Below are 14625 nucleotides of genomic sequence, written 5' to 3'. Positions count from 1 at the left end.
GCAGCCTCCTCCGTCACTCGCACCTGTGTATACATGTTGACAGGTGGCTATTGGTTAGATTCTTTCGGACAACAGGCAGCCACCATGAGTGCAGCCAATAAGCGGCGTAGCTTCAGCAGGTCTGGAAGCTCTGGCCCCGGAGGTGAGGCCGGAGGAGGTGCATCGACCTTCCAGCACGCATATAGTGATGAGAGAACAAGGAAAGGCACGAAGACACTGAAATTAAAATTTTGACTGTAGATAACTCGGCTTCTACAAAGTGCGTTGAGAAAAATTCTTGCTGGACAATATTCACGAAGTGGCATGCTTTAACAGCCTAGGCATACTGCAACTTTATCAGAGCCCCTTTCAGAGCTCCCTTATGGCACACTGGTGATACATCACACTATATTTTTCATATTCAAATGCGACATGTCTCATGCAATTAGGCAAGGAGAGAAGGTACATTTGCTTACGTCTAACAAAACCTCAAGATCACAAAGGTACAATAGAAATGAAGCACTTGTTTCTTAACAGTGGTTGGATGGACAAATATAGTAATGAGGTATCAGTTTCAATATTGTTTCAAACGACCATCAATATCCATTATCAATATAACTCAAACATCTATGCCTGGATTACCTAGGTGATGTTACAAAAACTGTGCCACCCTCCAAGACAGGTTGCAGATACAAAATGTGCTTTCTATCAAAATACTGAATCACAGGTTAGCAAACAGGCCACAAGGGCAGCTGATAGTGCATTAATGATGTATCCGAGGAAGCTGCAAGAGAACAACAATTACGTGCATCATCTTGAAGAGTGTTGGGATGCGAAGACCAAAAAAAGCGCACTCTATTCCTCCTATGGTACACCTCAGCCTTTGGCACAGTATGTGTGGTCCGCTGTCTGAGATGATCCTATTCCGTGGAATCGCATATATCTGGCGTGTACTCCCGCTGACTTGGCGTAGCACTGTATATATATGCGCTCAACATTAGAGGTGAGTGTAGAGTCACCCCAACTGCCCTCAGCGACATTTAATGCTTTGTAGATACTGCAAATTTTTCCATGACGGCGCATACTGTTGGTGGCTGAGTGAATTAAGGAAGCCAGGCGTGTCTGTGCAGCGATGTGCAAGTGTATAAGCAGTAAACTTGAGGCATACGTAGAAATTTTAAGCACAATTTTATTAGCAGCATGTTTGTATAATACGTGTCGTGTGGCGCGCCCATTGCCACGTTCAACGCACCTGTACCTTATATCGCGGCTTATTGCAGCATGCAAGGCGATGGTTTCCACTCTACCAGTGAATGTGTCATTCTCATGCGCTCGCAAGGTCACTTGGGCCTGGAAGCCATCACATCACGTTCATAACACCCAACTGCAAGCTGTGAGATGGAGTAAGTGCAAGCTATCTGATGCACTGAAGGGCTGCAGGCATGTGTTTGAAACTTGTCATTCCAAATTAAAACATTCATATATGCTTATTCTCTTCTGGCTATTTATTACAGATATGCAACATGCATGCTTAGTGAAACAGTTGTCTTTTCCAAATTACATTAAATTCAAATGGATCAATGAAATGAATGGTACCTGCTTTCAGTAACAGCCAGAAATAGCCTAAACAAGGAGTCATGCATGGCAGACATTGTCAGTGATGAACAAGAGTGAATGACACCAGCTTAGGAGATGGGTAGTCATTATGGCCTTTTACGCTAAATGGTATTTCGTGTGCTTGCCGTGTTCTCCTAGAAACGCGTCCCATGTGTGGAATTAGATGTTTTCATATAGCGCTGCTCGGTCGGCAGGTTGTTAAAGTTTCCCGCCAGCACTGATGATCAGAGCTCTATATATCCTTCAAGTTACTTTGCACAAGAAATGAAGGCTTGTTAATGCAAAACATCGCTGCGCGCAGCGACCGGCAGCGAAATTTCTGCAGCCTTTCACTACGGCGTCCCTCATAGCCTGAGCCGATTCGGGACGTTAAACCCCACAAACCAAACCAAATCGAACACCTTGAGTGAGGCTGAACTCCACGTAGCCGTACATGCACAATATTTCGCGGGATTGCGCGAGAATGGCGAGCGACGGCGCCTTCGTGGGAGTGTTTTGCCGTGTCGCTTGCCTCGTCGCTCGGTTATATGTATTCCTTTTCTCGTGGCTCGGACGGAAGTAAAATTTTAAAGAAGAGAACGATATGTCTTTTGGTATCGGAGGGCTAATAACATTTTGAGCGGGCTACGGGCGGGCTGCGTGCGGGCGCACTGCAAGGCGAGATGCCTGTATACATACAGCTGCAGGTAAGGGCGAGCTGGTGTGCTTCAGCGGTCGATGCAGGATACTCGCGGCGCAGCTGTTTTACAGGCACATATACACACAGATTATGGGAATGTTTACCAAGCCGGAGATGCTCAGGAACCGAATGAAAGCCCATGGCAGTCGGATGCCGCAGCTAGCATGATCGAGGCTTGCGCGTTTGCAAACACAGCCGCGGAGGCCACGGCTTTCCTGAATATGCTGCCACGGCTAAAGCAGCCGCTTCACGCCTCGACGTCCTCGACACGTAATTACGTTCCTCATGCACAAGAACTTCCTCTGGGCGACGCGATCTGCTGACTTCGGTTTGATAGAGCTTTTTTTTTTCGTAACTATATTCCTCTATCTCCGACTGTGCAATCGAAAAATACTGGTTGTTTAACCAACTCGTTGTGTGAACGATTGGCGTCAGAAGTGAGTTTTTGATTACGCGAAGGTACAGTGCCGGGCTTTAATTATTAAAAAAAAAAGGCGCACTGGGAATCGAACCTCCTATACCTGTCCTTCGATTAAGGTTCAAATGTCAACAGCAGCGCACAGCGCGTTGCATACACGTAAACAACCACACCTGTATTTCCAGAAGTCACATTTCAACAGCTTAATTCTGATCAAATGCATATATATACGGGTAGCTATAGTGAAATACAGGACTTCGATCGCAATTCTCCTAAACGTATTATTGCTGCTCACAATGCGCAACCTGAGTGCAGCTTTTCCAACGGAATCATGGGTAGCAAATTTGCTCACAAACTGCAAAAGTGTTCGGTTAAAATATAATAATAGATAAAACCAAATCTTTGAACTAGAATGTTTCAGCGCGTTCGAAAATTATGAACTGCCGATATGGTACTCGACAATAAAATTAATTTTGAACCCATTTTAATGGATGACACAATGTTTACCAACGTTTGCCAGTATACTTTGAACACTGGATAAGCGGTGGCAATCCTAGGCCAATATAGCCAGCTCCCGGAAATGGCATAGCCAATTCTGGCAAAGAGTGGAACAACACTGGCTAACATGGCCAATTATAGCCAGGATTCGATGATGGCACGGCCAGCAATGGCAAACAGTGGGAAAATCCTGGCTAACCTGGCCCATGATAGCCAGGATCTAATGATGGCTCAGCCAATACTGGTAAAGCGACGGACAACCAGGGCCATTGTTGGATGTGCTAAGGAGTGGCACAACCAATATTGGAAACTCATTGGGAACTCTGGGCCTACTTAGGGCCATGCTTTGCCAACAGTATTCCAATATTGGCCCTCTGTCATGTGCTACCTGGGGACGGCATCCAGGTTGGAGATTGCCGAAGCCATCTGTACTGCGCTAAAACTGCCTCCAGCGGAGACAGTTCAGAATGATAGGTTCAGAGTGCATCCGTCGAACAACACTCTGACCATCTGCACGCCAAACATGCAACGTGCCGAAGCTTATAGTCGCCTGACATCTTTTCAGATGGCGGACCAGCTGTTTGAGGTTAAGTCCTACGTACCAACGCCAGAAGATTCTGTCAGAGGTATCGTCTTCAACACTTACACGAGAGAAACGGACGAGGAGATCCTAGCGGAACTTCGCGCCCGAAATCCCGACACGGATATAATACACGCGCGAAGAATGGGGCATACCAGGCACTTCTTCATCATATTTGCCGGAAATCACCTCCCAAGATCCATCAGATATCTGATGTCTTGCTTCAACTGTCGGAAGGTTGGACACCGCATGGACGTCTGCCCACAACCATTCCGCGAACTCTGCCGCAGATGTGGAGTCAATCACGCTCAGCCCAAGCAGGGAGAACAACATACGTGCATCTCCACTTGCATCATCTGCAGGGGCCATCACTTCACTGGCAGCCGCAACTGCAAGTTCCGCTTTCAAAAGCAAGTAAAAGAAGCCAACATGAAGAGGGCCAACAACAGCGAGGGCCAAAAACAAACCGACGAGAGACAATCGCGATCCAGGAGCAAGCATCCATCAGGGGGACGCCACCGCAGCGGATCGTCATCCTTCCCTCCCTTAGGCAGCGACGCCTCGTCGAGAAGCGCCAGCAGATCCGACAGCCGCAGCCGATATCGCGACCGCAGCGAAAGCCCGGGACGCAAGAGTGTGACCTGGCACACAGACCCCGAAAAAGAAGCCCTTCAGAAACAGGTGAGGGAGCTTCGAATGCATAACCAGCGCTTGCAGTCCCAAATAGACGAGCTGAGGAAGCTAATAGGCCAACATGCCGTAACTCCTTCTAATCAACCAAAATCCTACAAGGCAGTGCTACAGCAGTCTGCAACCACAAGTACTCCACCTGAACCCAAATCACCTTCCCCATTAGGCCCCTCAGTGATGAAACACACATCCCCTGCTCTTACCAAGCAAGACGATAAGCTAGGAGATAAGGCTATGGACGTGGAGGTGGCATCTAGACTTAAAAGGCCGGCCAATTGGATGGCAGATACTCCTCTCACACCTCCCAAGAAAAAAACCGAAACGACGGTAGCAGATTTAGTCGACAAAGTGGACCTCAGATTTGCCAAAGTAGAGGCCGACAGAAAGGCCGATCTAGAACGTCTAGATACCAAATTCGCGGCTACACTGGCAGAATTCAAAAGTTTTATCATCGACGAAGTTAAGAAAGAAATGGCCAACCTAGCGGCCAGGATCACTAAACACGGAATGCAACCAATTCATGGGCAATATGGCCCCCCGCCCGCAGAGAATTAGCGTTTGGCAGTGGAACTGCAGGCACTTCCTTCCCAAGAAGGATCACCTGCAGCTTCTAATCCAGAATACTGAAGAAAATCCGGACGTAATAGCGCTCCAGGAGAATAGAGGAAAAACCAAATTAGCAGGATTCAAAAGCTTCATGCAGAAAGGCGCGGACACCAAAAAAGAACAATTAACCGCTATTCTAGTACAAAGAAACATCACGGCTATCCAGCACGAATTCGATGGCATAGCCGCTAATTACACTCTGATAGAGGTTGTTCCTCGCAATAGAGGAGACAGAAATCTCTTCATACTAAATGTGTACAGCTCTCCCCAAGATAAAGGGCTAGCCGTTCCAAATTTATTGCGTAAGACTGCACTTCACTAAAGGAGCGCAACTCCTCGTAGTCGGAGGCTTTAACGCACCCCATGCTGAATGGGGATACGTTAAATCCACCAAGAAAGGCACGAAGCTATTGGGAAACTTCACGCGATCTCGGCCTCACTTTACTTAATGATCCCCACTCCTGCACGCGGCTAGGCAACAGCGTCAGCAGGGATAGCACACCCGACCTGACCTTCACCAAGAATATAACTGAAGCCAAATGGCATAACACCAGAAATACGGCAGGCAGCGATCACTGCATTATAACAATCTCGTTTCATACGTCCGCACACAAGTCAATTCCAACAAGCACTACGCTCACGGATTGGGATAACTTTAGAAAACTTAGAGAAGATACCGCTCCCACCAACATCGAAAACTTAGATAGTTGGGTAGAGCAGCTTAAAAATGACGTGCGCAAGACGACCAAGGAGGTGGACGCGACGGAAGATCAGCCGACGGCTGACTCCAAGCTTCTACATCTCTGGGAAGCGCACAAAAGCATCCTCAATAGATGGCAAAAACAAAAACACAACAGGGCACTTAAGGTAAAGGCAGCCAAACTACAGAGGCAGATCGAAGCACATACATCCGACTTATCTAGGCAACAATGGGGCCAGATATGCGACAGCCTAAACGGTCAGTTAGGCAGCAAAAGGGCCTGGCTCCTCTTAAGGCACCTCTTAGATCCCACTCAAACAAAATCTACTACCAGATCTCACATGAGCGAAATCATCACGGATTCCCCGGAAAAGATGCGGAGCTCCTAGACGAACTTCGAAAGAGATACCTGAACACGTCCAAAAGCGACGCCCTTAACCGCTACACGGGGGCTCCCAACGAGGAGCTGGACAGAGACATAACAGACGCGGAGACATGGGCTGCAATCGGTCACCTTCGCACAACATCAGCCGCGGGACCGGACGGAGTCACGAATAAGATGCTGCGAAATCTTGATCGTAAATCTCTCTCGGCAGTTACCGATTTAATGAATGGATATTGGCGCAAAGGAGAACTTCCTCAGTCGTGGAAACACGCGATAGTAACGTTCATTCCTAAACCCAACAAGAAGCTCAGCATTGACAACCTCAGACCCATATCCCTTACCTCGTGCTTAGCCAAACTCATGGAGCATGTGATCTTGAGCTGATTGCAAGGCTATGCTGAGGATAATGACTTATTACCCAGTACTATGGTAGGTTTCAGGAGCCACCTATCAACCCAAGACGTCATGCTCCAGTTGTATAACGACGTCATAGATCCCCCGGATAAAACCGGCACCAAAGCCGTTCTTGGACTTGACTTAGAAAAGGCCTTCGACTACCTGTCGCATGGAGCAATTCTAAGAGGCCTCTTGAGCATAAATGTAGGTGCCAGAACCTACAAGTATGTCAGTTCTTTCTTATCGGGAAGAACGGCAGAACTCTCAATCGGGGGCATCAGATCGGATAGAATAGAACTGGGAGATAGAGGCACGCCGCAAGGCTCCGTCCTGTCACCCTTTCTCTTCAACCTATCACTCATATCGCTGCCTAGCAAGCTAAACGCCATAGAGGACTTACGTCATACACTCTATGCGGACGACGTTACCCTATGGGTGGCGAATGGCTCTGATGCTCACATAGAAGAAACTCTTCAGAAAGCAGTACAAGTAGTCCAGGACCATGCGAGTAGCTTAGGACTCAAATTTTCTCAACCCAAGTCTGAACTCCTTCTAATCAGACATAAGAAACAGAGAAAACATCATAGAGGTGCACCTTCAAGGTCTCCCGATAAAGGAGGCCGAAACCATTCGAGTACTAGGTCTGTTCATTCAAAATAATCGTAAGAGCAACATTACAATCACCCGTCTGGAAACAACGGTCAACCAGATAGTCAGGCTCATTCGAAGAATCACTGCTAAGAGAGGTATGAAGGAGGCCGACATCTTTCGCCTTATACATGCATTCGTCATTAGCAGATTCACCTACTCTCTACCATACCTCAAACTATTTAAGGTGGACATCGACAGATTAAACAGGTTACTCAGACAGGCATATAAAGCTGGTCTAGGGCTTCCTAGAAACACACCCACGGACAGATTTTTATCCTTGGGTATACACAACACTGTAAAAGAACTCATCACTGCACACAAGGCGATGCACATCCAAAGACTGGCCAACACTACAGCGGGAAGGGAGATTCTAGATCGAATAGGCGTAAACGCTGAACCCATGTCTAACCGACCGGGCCCCCTACTACGAGGAGTGCGCGACAAACTACTCATCAAACCTCTCCCCAAAAATATGCTACCGGGCTTCCACGATGGCAGACGACGAGCCAGAGCGCGGGCTCTGCATAGAAAGTACCTCAATCATCCTGGAGCAGTATACACCGATGCAGCCGATTATAATTTCAGCCAACGGGCCTACGCTATCTGCGCATCCAAATTCATAGCAGGAAGAAGCGAGTGCATCTCTGCGGCCTCAGTCTCGGTCAAGTACGCGGATCAAGCAGAAGAAGCGGCCATAGCCTTGACCATAGCAAATACTGACGCTGACATCATTCTCAGTGATTCCAAGACTGCCATACGCAACTTCTCGCGCGGTAGAATATCCCTAACTGCTCGAAACATCCTCACAAATATGACACTGCAACGAGAAATAGAACTGGTATGGACTCCTGCCCATTCAGGGAACCCAGGGAACGAAGCAGCCCACCAACATGCTCGAGGTTTTGTCGGCCGAGCGGTGGGTTTTCGTCCAGGGGGATCCGAGATGGAGGCAGTGATTTCGTACCACGAAATTACCCAATTCTACAAACTCTCTAGAAGTATCTATCCTCCCCAGCAGAAGTCACTCTCCAAACACCAAGAGGTGGCTTGGAGAAGACTTCAAACCCATTCTTACCCGAACCCGTACATTTACGCCCACATCTACCCCGATCTCATAGACCCCACCTGCAAACACTGCGGTAGCACTGCCACCCTCGATCATATGCTATGGGACTGCCCGGAGGATCCTCCTCAGGAAGCTCTTATAGAAGCTCCCTCACCAGACGCCTGGGAAGAAGTGCTGCGCAGCTCGGACCCCGCCGTCCAGGCAGGAGCCATCGAGCGCGCCGAAGAGGTCGCCGCCAGCTATCAGCTAACGGCCACCTGGCCCTTCTGCTAAGCGTCCAGGAACCCTTCTTTTCCGACAATAGTTTTCTCTCTCTCTCTCTTATTAAGCACAGCACCACCCACAGTTTACGTTCGACTGCTAGGGTGCTTCGATGCCGCTTGGTTTGGTTGGGTGGGCATATCTGCGTCATTTTCGAGAGCAGACTCATTTAGCCCGATAAAACAAGTGTTGAAAAAATTAATATTTTCTTTCCTTTCACAGAAGAAGTGCGTCCAAAAATCGAAGTATTGAAAACTAGTTTTTCAGGAAAAGAAATGGCGCAGTATCTGTCTCATATCTGGGTTGACACCTGAACCACGCCGTAAGAGCACGGATAAAGGATTTAGTGAAAGAATGATGGAAGAGGTGCGTTAGTGGAGGTCTCCGGAATAATTTCAACCATCTGGGGATATTTAACGTGCGCGGAAGTCTCGCAGCACACGGGCGCCTTTTGTTTTTCGCCTCCATCGAAACGGGGCCGCCGCGGCCGGGTTCGTCCCCATTCAATTTAAATTTTAGTCTCTTTGTCTTCATTGTAGGCGTTTGCGCAAAGTACGAAAGAGAAAATTGGTTATTGAGGAAAGAATATGGCGCAGTACCTGTCTCACATCTCGGTGGACACACGCACCATTCCGCAATGAATGGCATAAAAGTGGGAATGAAAGAATAAAAAGAGAAAGAGGTGCCCAAGCGGAGAGGCCCGGATTAATGTCGACCATCTATAATGGCTGCCTTCTTCTGGAAGAAGAAGAAGCATAAGGGGATGTTTGTCCAGTGTCGTCTCGGTGTCGTTTTCGAGATCCCGACCTCTTGTGGCAGTTTCTACATCGGTGAGACGGGACGATGCATCAACGGGACGATGCTTTGGAACAGCTGCTGAAGGAATACAAGTCGTGCTTCGCTTCCTCCTCGAAGGTTCGTCAAACACCCATCACGCAGCACCGCATCATCACCTATGACGACGCTCGCCCTATACGACAGCAGCCTTATCGTGTTTCTGCTAAAGAACGGGCGGTTATTCAAACTCAGGTTCAGGAAATGCTTGACGATGGCGTTGTTCAACCTTCCCAAAGCCCGTGGTCTTCACCTGTAGTCTTTTTTAAGAAGAAGGACGGAACTCTCCGGTTTTGTGTCGACTATCGCAAACTGAACAGTGTGACCAAAAAGGACGTCTACCCGTTGCCGCGCTATGACAGCGCGCCGTAATCTATCCAGCGAGTCAAGTACTTCTCATCCATGACTTAAAGAGCGGCTATTGGCAAATTGAAGTAGACGAACGGGACCGCGAAAAAACCGCCTTTTTTACTCCAGATGGCCTCTATGAATTTAAAGTGCTTCCTTTCGGTTTGTGCTCCGCCCCGGCTACGTTCCAACGGATGATGGACACCGTCCTCACAGGCCTCAAGTGGCAAAGCTGTCTTGTTTACTTGCACGACGTCGTAGTTTTTTCGGAAACATTTGACCAACATCTCCAGCGCCTGCGGGCTGTCCTCGAAGCCCTCCGCTCGGCAGACCTTACCCTGAAGCCCCAGAAGTATCATTGCGGTTACTAAGAGCTCAAATTTCTGGGTCACGTTGTGAGCGCTGAGGGAGTGCGGCCGGACCCCGAAAAGACTGCCGCCGTCGCACGTTTTCCCGTTCCGACGTATTTTCCATTACCATAATCCACCAAGGTTTCCAGTGTTGGTTTCCAATATTTCCATCGTTGCCTTTTTTTCCAATAGGGAGCAGTCTTATCCCTACACTTATTCGCAAGAAAATGAAACTCCCAGGATCGTTACGAGGGTGTAACGCGTATGTTTGAGCGCTCACTGTGCTGTGAGAAGGCGCAGGAAAGAAGCCTGCGTTTAATTTATGGTTTCAGCTGTTGCAGCCTTGTATTTCATACCTGGGTTTCCGTAGGCAACGCCGTCAAGGTATGTTGGTTTATTTTAATTATTTATTTATTTAATTAATTTATTTAAGCATACGCATGCCCTTTTCACACTTTTTTTATTTTCGCCTAGTAGAACTAATATTTTTTTTTTCTGTTTTGATAACACGTCGCTGAAGCTTTCTCCGAGTCTCTAAGCGTTAGGGGGGTTTGAACTTGAAGAAAATCCGTGACCTGAAACTGCGTGTCTGCAGCGTACGCCCATCTCGTCTTTTCTTTTGTCACGCAAGTTGCTTTTTACATACGTTTGCTTTTGCGTGTGCATATCTGCTTTTGTAGCCCTTAGAATGCTCGTTTAAGGTGCACCAACTTTCAGCCTGTATTCTGTTTTACTTGCTTCATATTGCAGATTTCTCAGGGCTGGAGAAAAAAGTGGCCATCATTATATGCATGGCGCCGTAGTCTTATGTACACTGTGTATTAAATGGTGCATACGTTTGCGTCTGCTGTTTGTATTCATTCAGATTTGCGCCATTGAACGTAAGTTTTTTTCGGCACGGACTTTCAACTCGGTCTGTATTGTTTTTCTTTGACTGAAACATGAATGCATTTTGATTGTGGTGGTGTATGGTGCGGTCGCCGGCATGGACGACAGGATGCAATTCGTGCTAAGAGCACAGCTATAGTAAACTGAAATTACTTCTGTATGGCGCTGCTATTTGCTCTTATATGGGCAGGACCGGGTGACTTTTTGTATTCATATTTCTTGTGTACAAAATGCTGGGACATTTCACGTAAACGGATAAGCACAGAACGGCCGAGCCAGCACGCATTCAGACGAGTGGAAAGGTGGATTACACCACCTGTAACGTAAGTATGCACCTGAAATTTGGCACATATGTGCGCTTGGATGCCTGCAGGCTGCACGAAAAAGGAATAATTTTATTGAACCAGAGCCGAGAAATCGAGCATTTACCTTTTGGGGCTTTCCATGGGACGCACAACTTTTTGGACATTGCTAGTTGTGGGGACGTTTTTTAGATGTGTTCGGGAAAAATGAGCACCTCCTGGGGAGATTCCAGATGTCCCGATGGGTCATTTTTGGGAGATTTTGAGGAGGTTTTGTGTTTGTTGGGGGGGGGGGCTGCAAGAGGGGCAAAGAGCTGGTTGAAGGTGCTCCATAGGAGCCCCATGCGGGAAGACGGGGCCTGGCTGAGGTGAGACAGGAGGGCCCCACCGTCCGGCGAGTGGTGCAGGCGGTCCAGGTGCCGAAGCCCAGTCTGGAGCAGGGACAGTGGCCAGGTCTCAGCCTCTGAGTGGGTGGTCGCAATGGGGGACCACCGAGGAAGGCCCATGCACTGCCTCAGAGTAGAGCGGCCGATCAGCTCCAGGGACTTTAAGCGTGCTGGTGGCAGTCACCAGTGGCAGGGCGTATGTCACCAGGGAAGTGGCAGTCGCATGGTAGAGGCGGAGGGCGCAGGAAGGGGAGCAGCCATGACCCCTGGCAAGGAGCTGTTGGACTGCCCAGCCGACCCGCTGCAGTCGAGGCAGGAGGGCCTTTGTTGCCGGGATCCATGAGAGGCGGCGGTCGATCTGCAGGCCTAGGTAACGCACCTGGCCCTTCCATGCGAGTCTGGTCCCATCGATCCGCAGGGTGTTGATGCGCGCCCGGAGACCCTTTGGGTGGTATAGGAGGGCCTCGGTCTTGGTAGGAGACACGGTGAGGCCGATGGATTCCAGGTACATCCGTAAGGAGTCCAGGGCTCTCTGGAGGGCGGTGCGCATCGACCGGATCCTCTTGGGTGCACCTCTCACCCAGAGCGCCACGTCGTCCGCATAGATCGAGTACCATGTGGTGTTTCGCAGGACGACACATCGATGAAGACTAGTGCGTGGCCCCCAGGCCTACGCCCAAAGGAAAAAGCCCCGTTTATTGCAACTTGACAAGCATATATACAGACACGGAGTACGTCACGCATGCGCCGAGCATCACAAGAGTACATGTGCACTTTCTACGGTAGATACTATCACACGAGGATCGATAACGCCACATCTTCCCTTTCCCTTTGAGAAAACTAAAGCAGCAACTTGCAAAAAAAAAAAATACAACAACTATTCAATGGAAGCGGTTCCATGAATGGCATTCACAAATACCGTACCATTCCGGCTTTCTTACTTTTCGACCAAAGCGTGTGACATGTTCACCCTGTACCGCAGGCGAAGAGGTTTCCAGTGGCGGCTGCAACGGATCACTTGGGAGAGCTTCCGTTCCGTTCTCCTCGAGACTGTCTGGGACAGTTTGTGCAATAGAAACAGAGTTTCCGTTCTCCTCTGTACCATCTAGGCTAGACAGAAATTCATACTCCCCGTCCTTGGAATCCCAGCCTCTGTTTGGCGCCTGCTTGATTAGCGCTCGCCGGTTTCGTTCAATCTGGCCCCCGATCTCCAAAACCACATTATACGAGCGTGGCCGCTTTGCGCGCTGAAGCACCACACCTTTTCGCCTGTAGTCCTTGACCCAAACAGATTCACCTGACACCAACGGGAGCATATGTCGGGCAGCATGCCGGCGATCATAATTTTGCCGCTGAGTCTCCCTGAAAGCTGTGTCTTTTTCCCGTGCTTCTTTGAGATTGGGGGTCTTGGGTGCCACCTTCGTTGGGTGGAGAGGCAAGGTAGTGCGCAGGCGCCGCCCCATGAGTAGCTCTGCTGGCGTTTTTCCTAGGGGTCCCGGCGTGTCCCTGTATGCTAACAAAACCAGATGTAGGTCACCAGATTTTAGCAACAGCTCTTTCACAGTTTTTACCATTCTTTCTACCTCCCCATTTGCCTGCGGGTACCTAGGGCTACACGTCGCACATTTGAATCCGTAACAGTTCGCGAACTGGCTGAACTCCTGGCTGACAAATTGAGCACCATTATCGGTTACCAGCGTTTCCGGTATACCGTGAGTAGAAAACACCTTCTTGAGATGATAAATAACTTCTGTGCTACTAAGAGAAGTCAGCGGACACAATTCTGGAAATCTAGATAAGTAATCAACTATGAGCAAGTAGTTACAGCCTTTCACATGGCAGATATCCGCGGCAACCCTTTGCCATGGCCGAAAAGGTGTCTCGGTCGGGATCATTGGCTCGCATGGCTGGAAGCGGAATTGGGAACACGTGCGGCAGTCAGCAATGAATACCGCAAGCTGAACGCTTAAACCTGGCCACCACACGGACTCTCTTGCCCTTGCTCTACACCTTACAGCACCCTGGTGGCCCTCATGAAGCAGTTTTAACATTCTGCTTCTAAGGCCGTGTGGCACAACAATGCGAGTGCCGTGCATGAGGACACCTTTACATACGCTCAAAACGGCGCGATCCTGCCAATAGGGCCTCAAAACTCTTCGGCTACTATCCCGAAGTGCTGCCACTCGCTCAACTCAGATAACACGCCGGCAACGCAACCGTTGACTTTATCGACCGAAAGAAAGTTCTTCGTCTTTTGGCCTACCACTGGTGCTCTGGAGAGTGCATCAGCTATTTCGAGATTTTTGCCCGGGACATACTGCACCTCAAAGCTGAACCGCATTAGCCGCATTCTAAACCTTTGAATGAGAGGCAGAACCAGATCAAGTGGCGTCTTTCCTAGCAAAGTAACCAACGGTTTGTGGTCTGTTTCTACAGTAATGTGCAGTCCCCGCACCACGGTTGATGAGCTCGGCCTCGCCCGGAAGGGCTGGAACAGCGTCAGCATGTCTTGCAAGGCCTGGAGGGGTGTTGGTGATTGTCTCCTCTTACTTGGGGGGGGGGGGGGGGGACTTGCATTTTTGAAAAATTTAGCGCAAAAAACGAGACAGAAAAGGTGAAGACAGGACAGGTCTCGTTTTTCGCGCTACGTTTTTAAAAGATGCAATTGCTCCGACTAGCCCAGTTTAGCTTACTTGTGTGGGGACTTGCACTCTGGACGGATGCACTGCCAGCCGATCGGGTAGGAACTGGAGCAGGCAGGTGTGGTAGAGGTCGACGAAGTGCTGGTGTCTTTTTCTTTGCTGGAGCCGCCGCGGTAGCTTAGTGGATATGACGCTCGGCTGCTGACCCGAAAGACGTGTGTTCGATCCCGGCCGCGGCTGTCGAATTTCGATGGAGGCGAAATTGTAGAGGCCCGTGTACTGTGCGATGTCAGTGCACGATAAAGAATCCCAGGTGGTGGAAATTTCCGGAGTCCCTCATAGCTTGAGT

This window comes from Amblyomma mixtum, chromosome 9 (assembly GCF_055824585.1).
Source record: "Amblyomma mixtum isolate Tamu chromosome 9, ASM5582458v1, whole genome shotgun sequence".
Classification (NCBI taxonomy): domain Eukaryota; kingdom Metazoa; phylum Arthropoda; class Arachnida; order Ixodida; family Ixodidae; genus Amblyomma; species Amblyomma mixtum.
Note: the sequence above shows the minus strand (reverse complement) of the source record.